This window comes from Corythoichthys intestinalis, chromosome 18 (assembly GCF_030265065.1).
Source record: "Corythoichthys intestinalis isolate RoL2023-P3 chromosome 18, ASM3026506v1, whole genome shotgun sequence".
Classification (NCBI taxonomy): domain Eukaryota; kingdom Metazoa; phylum Chordata; class Actinopteri; order Syngnathiformes; family Syngnathidae; genus Corythoichthys; species Corythoichthys intestinalis.
Window position 1 is genome coordinate 3608002 of NC_080412.1, and position 16712 is coordinate 3624713.

A 16712-nucleotide genomic window follows, 5' to 3' on the forward strand; every position below is an offset into this window, starting at 1 on the left:
TGTAATTTTGATGTTAACTCCCAAACCGCTGCGCAGAAGTCAACCAAACTTCACCCAATAGTGTATTGTATCACATTCTAGTAGTTACATTTGAAAATTTCGTTCTAGGACATTTGGTTTGAGCGCAATCATTAAACTTAGGTCAAAAAAAGCCATTTAAGCCTTTTCACAGTGAGATCTATGCGATATGGCCGAGAAATGTAATTTTGATGTTAACTCCCAAACCGCTGCGCAGAAGTCAACCAAACTTCACCCAATAGTGTATTGTATCACAATCTAGTAGTTACATTTGAAAATTTTGTTCTAGGAAATTTTGTTTGAGCGCAATCATCAAACTTAATTTAAAAAGTCATTTAAGCCTTTTCACAGTGAGATCTATGCGATATGGCCGAGAAATGTAATTTTGATGTTAACTCCCAAACCGCTGCGCAGAAGTCAACCAAACTTCACCCATTAGTGTATTGTATCACAATCTAGTAGTTACATGTAAAAATTTGGTTCTAGGACATTTGATTTGAGCGCAATCCTCAAACTTAGGTCAAAAAAGCCATTTAAGCCTTTTCACAGTGAGATCTATGCGATATGGCCGAGAAATGTAATTTTGATGTTAACTCCCAAACCGCTGCGCAGAAGTCAACCAAACTTCACCCAATAGTGTATTGTATCACATTCTAGTAGTTACATTTGAAAATTTCGTTCTAGGACATTTGGTTTGAGCGCAATTATTAAACTTAGGTCAAAAAAGCCATTTAAGCCTTTTCACAGTGAGATCTATGCGATATGGCCGAGAAATGTAATTTTGATGTTAACTCCCAAACCGCTGCGCAGAAGTCAACCAAACTTCACCCAATAGTGTATTGTATCACATTCTAGTAGTTACATTTGAAAATTTCGTTCTAGGACATTTGGTTTGAGCGCAATTATTAAACTTAGGTCAAAAAAGCCATTTAAGCCTTTTCACAGTGAGATCTATGCGATATGGCCGAGAAATGTAATTTTGATGTTAACTCCCAAACCGCTGCGCAGAAGTCAACCAAACTTCACCCAATAGTGTATTGTATCACATTCTAGTAGTTACATTTGAAAATTTCGTTCTAGGACATTTGGTTTGAGCGCAATCATTAAACTTAGGTCAAAAAAGCCATTTAAGCCTTTTCACAGTGAGATCTATGCGATATGGCCGAGAAATGTAATTTTGATGTTAACTCCCAAACCGCTGCGCAGAAGTCAACCAAACTTCACCCAATAGTGTATTGTATCACAATCTAGTAGTTACATTTGAAAATTTTGTTCTAGGAAATTTTGTTTGAGCGCAATCATCAAACTTAATTAAAAAAGTCATTTAAGCCTTTTCACAGTGAGATCTATGCGATATGGCCGAGAAATGTAATTTTGATGTTAACTCCCAAACCGCTGCGCAGAAGTCAACCAAACTTCACCCAATAGTGTATTGTATCACATTCTAGTAGTTACATTTGAAAATTTCGTTCTAGGACATTTGGTTTGAGCGCAATTATTAAACTTAGGTCAAAAAAGCCATTTAAGCCTTTTCACAGTGAGATCTATGCGATATGGCCGAGAAATGTAATTTTGATGTTAACTCCCAAACCGCTGCGCAGAAGTCAACCAAACTTCACCCAATAGTGTATTGTATCACATTCTAGTAGTTACATTTGAAAATTTCGTTCTAGGACATTTGGTTTGAGCGCAATTATTAAACTTAGGTCAAAAAAGCCATTTAAGCCTTTTCACAGTGAGATCTATGCGATATGGCCGAGAAATGTAATTTTGATGTTAACTCCCAAACCGCTGCGCAGAAGTCAACCAACCTTCACCCAATAGTGTATTGTATCACATTCTAGTAGTTACATTTGAAAATTTCATTCTAGGACATTTAGTTTGAGCGCAATCATTAAACTTAGGTCAAAAAAGCCATTTAAGCCTTTTCACAGTGAGATCTATGCGATATGGCCGAGAAATGTAATTTTGATGTTAACTCCCAAACCGCTGCGCAGAAGTCAACCAAACTTCACCCAATAGTGTATTGTATCACAATCTAGTAGTTACATTTGAAAATTATGTTCTAGGACATTTTGTTTGAGCGCAATCCTCAAACTTAGGTCAAAAAAGCCATTTAAGCCTTTTCACAGTGAGATCTACGCGATATGGCCGAGAAATGTAATTTTGATGTTAACTCCCAAACCGCTGCGCAGAAGTCAACCAAACTTCACCCAATAGTGTATTGTATCAGAATCTAGTAGTTACATTTGAAAATTTTGTTCTAGGACATTTTGTTTGAACGCAATCATCAAACTTAATTTAAAAAGTCATTTAAGCCTTTTCACAGTGAGATCTATGCGATATGGCCGAGAAATGTAATTTTGATGTTCACTCAAAAACCGCTGCGCAGAAGTCAACCAAACTTCACCCATTAGTGTATTGTATCACAATCTAGTAGTTACATGTGGAAATTTGGTTCTAGGACATTTGATTTGAGCGCAATCCTCAAACTTAGGTCAAAAAAGCCATTTAAGCCTTTTCACAGTGAGATCTATGCGATATGGCCGAGAAATGTAATTTTGATGTTAACTCCCAAACCGCTGCGCAGAAGTTAACCAAACTTCACCCAATAGTGTATTTTATCACATTCTAGTAGTTACATTTGAAAATTTCGTTCTAGGACATTTGGTTTGAGCGCAATTATTAAACTTAGGTCAAAAAAGCCATTTAAGCCTTTTCACAGTGAGATCTATGCGATATGGCCGAGAAATGTAATTTTGATGTTAACTCCCAAACCGCTGCGCAGAAGTCAACCAAACTTCACCCAATAGTGTATTGTATCACATTCTAGTAGTTACATTTGAAAATTTCGTTCTAGGACATTTGGTTTGAGCGCAATTATTAAACTTAGGTCAAAAAAGCCATTTAAGCCTTTTCACAGTGAGATCTATGCGATATGGCCGAGAAATGTAATTTTGATGTTAACTCCCAAACCGCTGCGCAGAAGTCAACCAAACTTCACCCAATAGTGTATTGTATCACATTCTAGTAGTTACATTTGAAAATTTCGTTCTAGGACATTTGGTTTGAGCGCAATCATTAAACTTAGGTCAAAAAAGCCATTTAAGCCTTTTCACAGTGAGATCTATGCGATATGGCCGAGAAATGTAATTTTGATGTTAACTCCCAAACCGCTGCGCAGAAGTCAACCAAACTTCACCCAATAGTGTATTGTATCACAATCTAGTAGTTACATTTGAAAATTTTGTTCTAGGAAATTTTGTTTGAGCGCAATCATCAAACTTAATTAAAAAAGTCATTTAAGCCTTTTCACAGTGAGATCTATGCGATATGGCCGAGAAATGTAATTTTGATGTTAACTCCCAAACCGCTGCGCAGAAGTCAACCAAACTTCACCCAATAGTGTATTGTATCACATTCTAGTAGTTACATTTGAAAATTTCGTTCTAGGACATTTGGTTTGAGCGCAATTATTAAACTTAGGTCAAAAAAGCCATTTAAGCCTTTTCACAGTGAGATCTATGCGATATGGCCGAGAAATGTAATTTTGATGTTAACTCCCAAACCGCTGCGCAGAAGTCAACCAAACTTCACCCAATAGTGTATTGTATCACATTCTAGTAGTTACATTTGAAAATTTCGTTCTAGGACATTTGGTTTGAGCGCAATTATTAAACTTAGGTCAAAAAAGCCATTTAAGCCTTTTCACAGTGAGATCTATGCGATATGGCCGAGAAATGTAATTTTGATGTTAACTCCCAAACCGCTGCGCAGAAGTCAACCAACCTTCACCCAATAGTGTATTGTATCACATTCTAGTAGTTACATTTGAAAATTTCGTTCTAGGACATTTAGTTTGAGCGCAATCATTAAACTTAGGTCAAAAAAGCCATTTAAGCCTTTTCACAGTGAGATCTATGCGATATGGCCGAGAAATGTAATTTTGATGTTAACTCCCAAACCGCTGCGCAGAAGTCAACCAAACTTCACCCAATAGTGTATTGTATCACAATCTAGTAGTTACATTTGAAAATTATGTTCTAGGACATTTTGTTTGAGCGCAATCCTCAAACTTAGGTCAAAAAAGCCATTTAAGCCTTTTCACAGTGAGATCTACGCGATATGGCCGAGAAATGTAATTTTGATGTTAACTCCCAAACCGCTGCGCAGAAGTCAACCAAACTTCACCCAATAGTGTATTGTATCAGAATCTAGTAGTTACATTTGAAAATTTTGTTCTAGGACATTTTGTTTGAACGCAATCATCAAACTTAATTTAAAAAGTCATTTAAGCCTTTTCACAGTGAGATCTATGCGATATGGCCGAGAAATGTAATTTTGATGTTCACTCAAAAACCGCTGCGCAGAAGTCAACCAAACTTCACCCATTAGTGTATTGTATCACAATCTAGTAGTTACATGTGGAAATTTGGTTCTAGGACATTTGATTTGAGCGCAATCCTCAAACTTAGGTCAAAAAAGCCATTTAAGCCTTTTCACAGTGAGATCTATGCGATATGGCCGAGAAATGTAATTTTGATGTTAACTACCAAACCGCTGCGCAGAAGTCAACCAAACTTCACCCAATAGTGTATTGTATCACAATCTAGTAGTTACATTTGAAAATTTTGTTCTAGGACATTTTGTTTGAACGCAATCATCAAACTTAATTAAAAAAGTCATTTAAGCCTTTTCACAGTGAGATCTATGCGATATGGCCGAGAAATGTAATTTTGATGTTAACTCCCAAACCGCTGCGCAGAAGTCAACCAAACTTCACCCAATAGTGTATTGTATCACAATCTAGTAGTTACATTTGGAAATTTGGTTCTAGGACATTTGATTTGAGCGCAATCCTCAAACTTAGGTCAAAAAAGCCATTTAAGCCTTTTCACAGTGAGATCTATGCGATATGGCCGAGAAATGTAATTTTGATGTTAACTCCCAAACCGCTGCGCAGAAGTAAACCAAACTTCACCCATTAGTGTATTGTATCACAATCTAGTAGTTACATGTGGAAATTTGGTTCTAGTACATTTGATTTGAGCGCAATCCTCAAACTTAGGTCAAAAAAGCCATTTAAGCCTTTTCACAGTGAGATCTATGCGATATGGCCGAGAAATGTAATTTTGATGTTAACTCCCAAACCGCTGCGCAGAAGTCAACCAAACTTCACCCAATAGTGTATTGTATCACATTCTAGTAGTTACATTTGAAAATTTCGTTCTAGGACATTTGGTTTGAGCGCAATTATTAAACTTAGGTCAAAAAAGCCATTTAAGCCTTTTCACAGTGAGATCTATGCGATATGGCCGAGAAATGTAATTTTGATGTTAACTCCCAAACCGCTGCGCAGAAGTCAACCAAACTTCACCCAATAGTGTATTGTATCACATTCTAGTAGTTACATTTGAAAATTTCGTTCTAGGACATTTGGTTTGAGCGCAATCATTAAACTTAGGTCAAAAAAGCCATTTAAGCCTTTTCACAGTGAGATCTATGCGATATGGCCGAGAAATGTAATTTTGATGTTAACTCCCAAACCGCTGCGCAGAAGTCAACCAAACTTCACCCAATAGTGTATTGTATCACAATCTAGTAGTTACATTTGAAAATTTTGTTCTAGGAAATTTTGTTTGAGCGCAATCATCAAACTTAATTAAAAAAGTCATTTAAGCCTTTTCACAGTGAGATCTATGCGATATGGCCGAGAAATGTAATTTTGATGTTAACTCCCAAACCGCTGCGCAGAAGTCAACCAAACTTCACCCAATAGTGTATTGTATCACATTCTAGTAGTTACATTTGAAAATTTCGTTCTAGGACATTTGGTTTGAGCGCAATTATTAAACTTAGGTCAAAAAAGCCATTTAAGCCTTTTCACAGTGAGATCTATGCGATATGGCCGAGAAATGTAATTTTGATGTTAACTCCCAAACCGCTGCGCAGAAGTCAACCAAACTTCACCCAATAGTGTATTGTATCACATTCTAGTAGTTACATTTGAAAATTTCGTTCTAGGACATTTGGTTTGAGCGCAATTATTAAACTTAGGTCAAAAAAGCCATTTAAGCCTTTTCACAGTGAGATCTATGCGATATGGCCGAGAAATGTAATTTTGATGTTAACTCCCAAACCGCTGCGCAGAAGTCAACCAACCTTCACCCAATAGTGTATTGTATCACATTCTAGTAGTTACATTTGAAAATTTCGTTCTAGGACATTTAGTTTGAGCGCAATCATTAAACTTAGGTCAAAAAAGCCATTTAAGCCTTTTCACAGTGAGATTTATGCGATATGGCCGAGAAATGTAATTTTGATGTTAACTCCCAAACCGCTGCGCAGAAGTCAACCAAACTTCACCCAATAGTGTATTGTATCACAATCTAGTAGTTACATTTGAAAATTATGTTCTAGGACATTTTGTTTGAGCGCAATCCTCAAACTTAGGTCAAAAAAGCCATTTAAGCCTTTTCACAGTGAGATCTACGCGATATGGCCGAGAAATGTAATTTTGATGTTAACTCCCAAACCGCTGCGCAGAAGTCAACCAAACTTCACCCAATAGTGTATTGTATCAGAATCTAGTAGTTACATTTGAAAATTTTGTTCTAGGACATTTTGTTTGAACGCAATCATCAAACTTAATTTAAAAAGTCATTTAAGCCTTTTCACAGTGAGATCTATGCGATATGGCCGAGAAATGTAATTTTGATGTTCACTCAAAAACCGCTGCGCAGAAGTCAACCAAACTTCACCCATTAGTGTATTGTATCACAATCTAGTAGTTACATGTGGAAATTTGGTTCTAGGACATTTGATTTGAGCGCAATCCTCAAACTTAGGTCAAAAAAGCCATTTAAGCCTTTTCACAGTGAGATCTATGCGATATGGCCGAGAAATGTAATTTTGATGTTAACTACCAAACCGCTGCGCAGAAGTCAACCAAACTTCACCCAATAGTGTATTGTATCACAATCTAGTAGTTACATTTGAAAATTTTGTTCTAGGACATTTTGTTTGAACGCAATCATCAAACTTAATAAAAAAAGTCATTTAAGCCTTTTCACAGTGAGATCTATGCGATATGGCCGAGAAATGTAATTTTGATGTTAACTCCCAAACCGCTGCGCAGAAGTCAACCAAACTTCACCCAATAGTGTATTGTATCACAATCTAGTAGTTACATTTGGAAATTTGGTTCTAGGACATTTGATTTGAGCGCAATCCTCAAACTTAGGTCAAAAAAGCAATTTAAGCCTTTTCACAGTGAGATCTATGCGATATGGCCGAGAAATGTAATTTTGATGTTAACTCCCAAACCGCTGCGCAGAAGTAAACCAAACTTCACCCATTAGTGTATTGTATCACAATCTAGAGTTACATGTGGAAATTTGGTTCTAGTACATTTGATTTGAGCGCAATCCTCAAACTTAGGTCAAAAAAGCCATTTAAGCCTTTTCACAGTGAGATCTATGCGATATGGCCGAGAAATGTAATTTTGATGTTAACTCCCAAACCGCTGCGCAGAAGTAAACCAAACTTCACCCATTAGTGTATTGTATCACAATCTAGTAGTTAGATGTGGAAATTTGGTTCTAGGACATTTGATTTGAGCGCAATCCTCAAACTTAGGTCAAAAAAGCCATTTAAGCCTTTTCACAGTGAGATCTATGCGATATGGCCGAGAAATGTAATTTTGATGTTAACTCCCAAACCGCTGCGCAGAAGTCAACCAAACTTCACCCAATAGTGTATTGTATCACAATCTAGTAGTTACATTAAAAATTTTGTTCTAGGACATTTTGTTTGAACGCAATCATCAAACTTAATTAAAAAAGTCATTTAAGCCTTTTCACAGTGAGATCTATGCGATATGGCCGAGAAATGTAATTTTGATGTTAACTCCCAAACCGCTGCGCAGAAGTAAACCAAACTTCACCCATTAGTGTATTGTATCACAATCTAGTAGTTACATGTGGAAATTTGGTTATAGGACATTTGATTTGAGCGCAATCCTCAAACTTAGGTCAAAAAAGCCATTTAAGCCTTTTCACAGTGAGATCTATGCGATATGGCCGAGAAATGTAATTTTGATGTTAACTCCCAAACCGCTGCGCAGAAGTCAACCAAACTTCACCCAATAGTGTATTTTATCACAATCTAGTAGTTACATTTGGAAATTTAGTTCTAGGACATTTGATTTGAGCGCAATCTTCAAACTTAATTAAAAAAAGTCATTTAAGCCTTTTCACAGTGAGATCTATGCGATATGGCCGAGAAATGTAATTTTGATGTTCACTCCCAAACCGCTGCGCAGAAGTCAACCAAACTTCAACCATTAGTGTATTGTATCACAATCTAGTAGTTACATGTGGAAATTTGGTTATAGGACATTTGATTTGAGCGCAATCCTCAAACTTAGGTCAAAAAAGCCATTTAAGCCTTTTCACAGTGAGATCTATGCGATATGGCCGAGAAATGTAATTTTGATGTTCACTCCCAAACCGCTGCGCAGAAGTCAACCAAACTTCAACCAATAGTGTATTGTATCACAATCTAGTAGTTACATTTGAAAATTTTGTTCTAGGAAATTTTGTTTGAGCGCAATCATCAAACTAAATTAAAAAAGTCATTTAAGCCTTTTCACAGTGAGATCTATGCGATATGGCCGAGAAATGTAATTTTGATGTTAACTCCCAAACCGCTGCGCAGAAGTCAACCAAACTTCACCCAATAGTGTATTGTATCACAATCTAGTAGTTACATTTGAAAATTTTGTTCTAGGACATTTTGTTTGAACGCAATCATCAAACTTAATTAAAAAAGTCATTTAAGCCTTTTCACAGTGAGATCTATGCGATATGGCCGAGAAATGTAATTTTGATGTTAACTCCCAAACCGCTGCGCAGAAGTCAACCAAACTTCACCCAATAGTGTATTTTATCACAATCTAGTAGTTACATTTGGAAATTTAGTTCTAGGACATTTGATTTGAGCGCAATCTTCAAACTTAATTAAAAAAAGTCATTTAAGCCTTTTCACAGTGAGATCTATGCGATATGGCCGAGAAATGTAATTTTGATGTTAACTCCCAAACCGCTGCGCAGAAGTCAACAAAACTTCACCCAATAGTGTATTGTATCACATTCTAGTAGTTACATTTGAAAATTTCGTTCTAGGACATTTGGTTTGAGCGCAATCATTAAACTTAGGTCAAAAAAGCCATTTAAGCCTTTTCACAGTGAGATCTATGCGATATGGCCGAGAAATGTAATTTTGATGTTAACTCCCAAACCGCTGCGCAGAAGTCAACCAAACTTCACCCAATAGTGTATTGTATCACAATCTAGTAGTTACATTTGAAAATTTTGTTCTAGGAAATTTTGTTTGAGCGCAATCATCAAACTTAATTTAAAAAGTCATTTAAGCCTTTTCACAGTGAGATCTATGCGATATGGCCGAGAAATGTAATTTTGATGTTAACTCCCAAACCGCTGCGCAGAAGTCAACCAAACTTCACCCATTAGTGTATTGTATCACAATCTAGTAGTTACATGTGAAAATTTGGTTCTAGGACATTTGATTTGAGCGCAATCCTCAAACTTAGGTCAAAAAAGCCATTTAAACCTTTTCACAGTGAGATCTATGCGATATGGCCGAGAAATGTAATTTTGATGTTAACTCCCAAACCGCTGCGCAGAAGTCAACCAAACTTCACCCAATAGTGTATTGTATCACATTCTAGTAGTTACATTTGAAAATTTCGTTCTAGGACATTTGATTTGAGCGCAATCCTCAAACTTAGGTCAAAAAAGCCATTTAAGCCTTTTCACAGTGAGATCTATGCGATATGGCCGAGAAATGTAATTTTGATGTTAACTCCCAAACCGCTGCGCAGAAGTCAACCAAACTTCACCCAATAGTGTATTGTATCACAATCTAGTAGTTACATTTGAAAATTTTGTTCTAGGAAATTTTGTTTGAGCGCAATCATCAAACTTAATTAAAAAAGTCATTTAAGCCTTTTCACAGTGAGATCTATGCGATATGGCCGAGAAATGTAATTTTGATGTTAACTCCCAAACCGCTGCGCAGAAGTCAACCAAACTTCACCCAATAGTGTATTGTATCACATTCTAGTAGTTACATTTGAAAATTTCGTTCTAGGACATTTGGTTTGAGCGCAATTATTAAACTTAGGTCAAAAAAGCCATTTAAGCCTTTTCACAGTGAGATCTATGCGATATGGCCGAGAAATGTAATTTTGATGTTAACTCCCAAACCGCTGCGCAGAAGTCAACCAAACTTCACCCAATAGTGTATTGTATCACATTCTAGTAGTTACATTTGAAAATTTCGTTCTAGGACATTTGGTTTGAGCGCAATTATTAAACTTAGGTCAAAAAAGCCATTTAAGCCTTTTCACAGTGAGATCTATGCGATATGGCCGAGAAATGTAATTTTGATGTTAACTCCCAAACCGCTGCGCAGAAGTCAACCAACCTTCACCCAATAGTGTATTGTATCACATTCTAGTAGTTACATTTGAAAATTTCGTTCTAGGACATTTAGTTTGAGCGCAATCATTAAACTTAGGTCAAAAAAGCCATTTAAGCCTTTTCACAGTGAGATCTATGCGATATGGCCGAGAAATGTAATTTTGATGTTAACTCCCAAACCGCTGCGCAGAAGTCAACCAAACTTCACCCAATAGTGTATTGTATCACAATCTAGTAGTTACATTTGAAAATTATGTTCTAGGACATTTTGTTTGAGCGCAATCCTCAAACTTAGGTCAAAAAAGCCATTTAAGCCTTTTCACAGTGAGATCTACGCGATATGGCCGAGAAATGTAATTTTGATGTTAACTCCCAAACCGCTGCGCAGAAGTCAACCAAACTTCACCCAATAGTGTATTGTATCAGAATCTAGTAGTTACATTTGAAAATTTTGTTCTAGGACATTTTGTTTGAACGCAATCATCAAACTTAATTTAAAAAGTCATTTAAGCCTTTTCACAGTGAGATCTATGTGATATGGCCGAGAAATGTAATTTTGATGTTCACTCAAAAACCGCTGCGCAGAAGTCAACCAAACTTCACCCATTAGTGTATTGTATCACAATCTAGTAGTTACATGTGGAAATTTGGTTCTAGGACATTTGATTTGAGCGCAATCCTCAAACTTAGGTCAAAAAAGCCATTTAAGCCTTTTCACAGTGAGATCTATGCGATATGGCCGAGAAATGTAATTTTGATGTTAACTACCAAACCGCTGCGCAGAAGTCAACCAAACTTCACCCAATAGTGTATTGTATCACAATCTAGTAGTTACATTTGAAAATTTTGTTCTAGGACATTTTGTTTGAACGCAATCATCAAACTTAATTAAAAAAGTCATTTAAGCCTTTTCACAGTGAGATCTATGCGATATGGCCGAGAAATGTAATTTTGATGTTAACTCCCAAACCGCTGCGCAGAAGTCAACCAAACTTCACCCAATAGTGTATTGTATCACAATCTAGTAGTTACATTTGGAAATTTGGTTCTAGGACATTTGATTTGAGCGCAATCCTCAAACTTAGGTCAAAAAAGCCATTTAAGCCTTTTCACAGTGAGATCTATGCGATATGGCCGAGAAATGTAATTTTGATGTTAACTCCCAAACCGCTGCGCAGAAGTAAACCAAACTTCACCCATTAGTGTATTGTATCACAATCTAGTAGTTACATGTGGAAATTTGGTTCTAGTACATTTGATTTGAGCGCAATCCTCAAACTTAGGTCAAAAAAGCCATTTAAGCCTTTTCACAGTGAGATCTATGCGATATGGCCGAGAAATGTAATTTTGATGTTCACTCCCAAACCGCTGCGCAGAAGTCAACCAAACTTCAACCAATAGTGTATTGTATCACAATCTAGTAGTTACATTTGGAAATTTAGTTCTAGGACATTTGATTTGAGCGCAATCTTCAAACTTAATTAAAAAAAGTCATTTAAGCCTTTTCACAGTGAGATCTATGCGATATGGCCGAGAAATGTAATTTTGATGTTCACTCCCAAACCGCTGCGCAGAAGTCAACCAAACTTCAACCATTAGTGTATTGTATCACAATCTAGTAGTTACATGTGGAAATTTGGTTATAGGACATTTGATTTGAGCGCAATCCTCAAACTTAGGTCAAAAAAGCCATTTAAGCCTTTTCACAGTGAGATCTATGCGATATGGCCGAGAAATGTAATTTTGATGTTCACTCCCAAACCGCTGCGCAGAAGTCAACCAAACTTCAACCAATAGTGTATTGTATCACAATCTAGTAGTTACATTTGAAAATTTTGTTCTAGGAAATTTTGTTTGAGCGCAATCATCAAACTAAATTAAAAAAGTCATTTAAGCCTTTTCACAGTGAGATCTATGCGATATGGCCGAGAAATGTAATTTTGATGTTAACTCCCAAACCGCTGCGCAGAAGTCAACCAAACTTCACCCAATAGTGTATTGTATCACAATCTAGTAGTTACATTTGAAAATTTTGTTCTAGGACATTTTGTTTGAACGCAATCATCAAACTTAATTAAAAAAGTCATTTAAGCCTTTTCACAGTGAGATCTATGCGATATGGCCGAGAAATGTAATTTTGATGTTAACTCCCAAACCGCTGCGCAGAAGTCAACAAAACTTCACCCAATAGTGTATTGTATCACATTCTAGTAGTTACATTTGAAAATTTCGTTCTAGGACATTTGGTTTGAGCGCAATCATTAAACTTAGGTCAAAAAAGCCATTTAAGCCTTTTCACAGTGAGATCTATGCGATATGGCCGAGAAATGTAATTTTGATGTTAACTCCCAAACCGCTGCGCAGAAGTCAACCAAACTTCACCCAATAGTGTATTGTATCACATTCTAGTAGTTACATTTGAAAATTTCGTTCTAGGACATTTGATTTGAGCGCAATCCTCAAACTTAGGTCAAAAAAGCCATTTAAGCCTTTTCACAGTGAGATCTATGCGATATGGCCGAGAAATGTAATTTTGATGTTAACTCCCAAACCGCTGCGCAGAAGTCAACCAAACTTCACCCAATAGTGTATTGTATCACAATCTAGTAGTTACATTAAAAATTTTGTTCTAGGACATTTTGTTTGAACGCAATCATCAAACTTAATTAAAAAAGTCATTTAAGCCTTTTCACAGTGAGATCTATGCGATATGGCCGAGAAATGTAATTTTGATGTTAACTCCCAAACCGCTGCGCAGAAGTAAACCAAACTTCACCCATTAGTGTATTGTATCACAATCTAGTAGTTACATGTGGAAATTTGGTTATAGGACATTTGATTTGAGCGCAATCCTCAAACTTAGGTCAAAAAAGCCATTTAAGCCTTTTCACAGTGAGATCTATGCGATATGGCCGAGAAATGTAATTTTGATGTTAACTCCCAAACCGCTGCGCAGAAGTCAACCAAACTTCACCCAATAGTGTATTTTATCACAATCTAGTAGTTACATTTGGAAATTTAGTTCTAGGACATTTGATTTGAGCGCAATCTTCAAACTTAATTAAAAAAAGTCATTTAAGCCTTTTCACAGTGAGATCTATGCGATATGGCCGAGAAATGTAATTTTGATGTTCACTCCCAAACCGCTGCGCAGAAGTCAACCAAACTTCAACCATTAGTGTATTGTATCACAATCTAGTAGTTACATGTGGAAATTTGGTTATAGGACATTTGATTTGAGCGCAATCCTCAAACTTAGGTCAAAAAAGCCATTTAAGCCTTTTCACAGTGAGATCTATGCGATATGGCCGAGAAATGTAATTTTGATGTTCACTCCCAAACCGCTGCGCAGAAGTCAACCAAACTTCAACCAATAGTGTATTGTATCACAATCTAGTAGTTACATTTGAAAATTTTGTTCTAGGAAATTTTGTTTGAGCGCAATCATCAAACTAAATTAAAAAAGTCATTTAAGCCTTTTCACAGTGAGATCTATGCGATATGGCCGAGAAATGTAATTTTGATGTTAACTCCCAAACCGCTGCGCAGAAGTCAACCAAACTTCACCCAATAGTGTATTGTATCACAATCTAGTAGTTACATTTGAAAATTTTGTTCTAGGACATTTTGTTTGAACGCAATCATCAAACTTAATTAAAAAAGTCATTTAAGCCTTTTCACAGTGAGATCTATGCGATATGGCCGAGAAATGTAATTTTGATGTTAACTCCCAAACCGCTGCGCAGAAGTCAACCAAACTTCACCCAATAGTGTATTTTATCACAATCTAGTAGTTACATTTGGAAATTTAGTTCTAGGACATTTGATTTGAGCGCAATCATCAAACTTAATTAAAAAAGTCATTTAAGCCTTTTCACAGTGAGATCTATGCGATATGGCCGAGAAATGTAATTTTGATGTTAACTCCCAAACCGCTGCGCAGAAGTCAACCAAACTTCACCCAATAGTGTATTGTATCACATTCTAGTAGTTACATTTGAAAATTTCGTTCTAGGACATTTGGTTTGAGCGCAATCATTAAACTTAGGTCAAAAAAGCCATTTAAGCCTTTTCACAGTGAGATCTATGCGATATGGCCGAGAAATGTAATTTTGATGTTAACTCCCAAACCGCTGCGCAGAAGTCAACCAAACTTCACCCAATAGTGTATTGTATCACAATCTAGTAGTTACATTTGAAAATTTTGTTCTAGGAAATTTTGTTTGAGCGCAATCATCAAACTTAATTTAAAAAGTCATTCAAGCCTTTTCACAGTGAGATCTATGCGATATGGCCGAGAAATGTAATTTTGATGTTAACTCCCAAACCGCTGCGCAGAAGTCAACCAAACTTCACCCATTAGTGTATTGTATCACAATCTAGTAGTTACATGTGAAAATTTGGTTCTAGGACATTTGATTTGAGCGCAATCCTCAAACTTAGGTCAAAAAAGCCATTTAAGCCTTTTCACAGTGAGATCTATGCGATATGGCCGAGAAATGTAATTTTGATGTTAACTCCCAAACCGCTGCGCAGAAGTCAACCAAACTTCACCCAATAGTGTATTGTATCACATTCTAGTAGTTACATTTGAAAATTTCGTTCTAGGACATTTGGTTTGAGCGCAATTATTAAACTTAGGTCAAAAAAGCCATTTAAGCCTTTTCACAGTGAGATCTATGCGATATGGCCGAGAAATGTAATTTTGATGTTAACTCCCAAACCGCTGCGCAGAAGTCAACCAAACTTCACCCAATAGTGTATTGTATCACATTCTAGTAGTTACATTTGAAAATTTCGTTCTAGGACATTTGGTTTGAGCGCAATTATTAAACTTAGGTCAAAAAAGCCATTTAAGCCTTTTCACAGTGAGATCTATGCGATATGGCCGAGAAATGTAATTTTGATGTTAACTCCCAAACCGCTGCGCAGAAGTCAACCAAACTTCACCCAATAGTGTATTGTATCACAATCTAGTAGTTACATTTGAAAATTTTGTTCTAGGAAATTTTGTTTGAGCGCAATCATCAAACTTAATTAAAAAAGTCATTTAAGCCTTTTCACAGTGAGATCTATGCGATATGGCCGAGAAATGTAATTTTGATGTTAACTCCCAAACCGCTGCGCAGAAGTCAACCAAACTTCACCCAATAGTGTATTGTATCACATTCTAGTAGTTACATTTGAAAATTTCGTTCTAGGACATTTGGTTTGAGCGCAATTATTAAACTTAGGTCAAAAAAGCCATTTAAGCCTTTTCACAGTGAGATCTATGCGATATGGCCGAGAAATGTAATTTTGATGTTAACTCCCAAACCGCTGCGCAGAAGTCAACCAAACTTCACCCAATAGTGTATTGTATCACATTCTAGTAGTTACATTTGAAATTTTCGTTCTAGGACATTTGGTTTGAGCGCAATTATTAAACTTAGGTCAAAAAAGCCATTTAAGCCTTTTCGCAGAAGTCAACCAAACTTCACCCAATAGTGTTTTGTATCACAATCTAGTAGTTACATTTGAAAATTTTGTTCTAGGACATTTTGTTTGAGCGCAATCCTCAAACTTAGGTCAAAAAAGCCATTTAAGCCTTTTCACAGTGAGATCTACGCGATATGGCCGAGAAATGTAATTTTGATGTTAACTCCCAAACCGCTGCGCAGAAGTCAACCAAACTTCACCCAATAGTGTATTGTATCAGAATCTAGTAGTTACATTTGAAAATTTTGTTCTAGGACATTTTGTTTGAACGCAATCATCAAACTTAATTTAAAAAGTCATTTAAGCCTTTTCACAGTGAGATCTATGCGATATGGCCGAGAAATGTAATTTTGATGTTCACTCAAAAACCGCTGCGCAGAAGTCAACCAAACTTCACCCATTAGTGTATTGTATCACAATCTAGTAGTTACATGTGGAAATTTGGTTCTAGGACATTTGATTTGAGCGCAATCCTCAAACTTAGGTCAAAAAAGCCATTTAAGCCTTTTCACAGTGAGATCTATGCGATATGGCCGAGAAATGTAATTTTGATGTTAACTACCAAACCGCTGCGCAGAAGTCAACCAAACTTCACCCAATAGTGTATTGTATCACAATCTAGTAGTTACATTTGAAAATTTTGTTCTAGGACATTTTGTTTGAACGCAATCATCAAACTTAATTAAAAAAGTCATTTAAGCCTTTTCACAG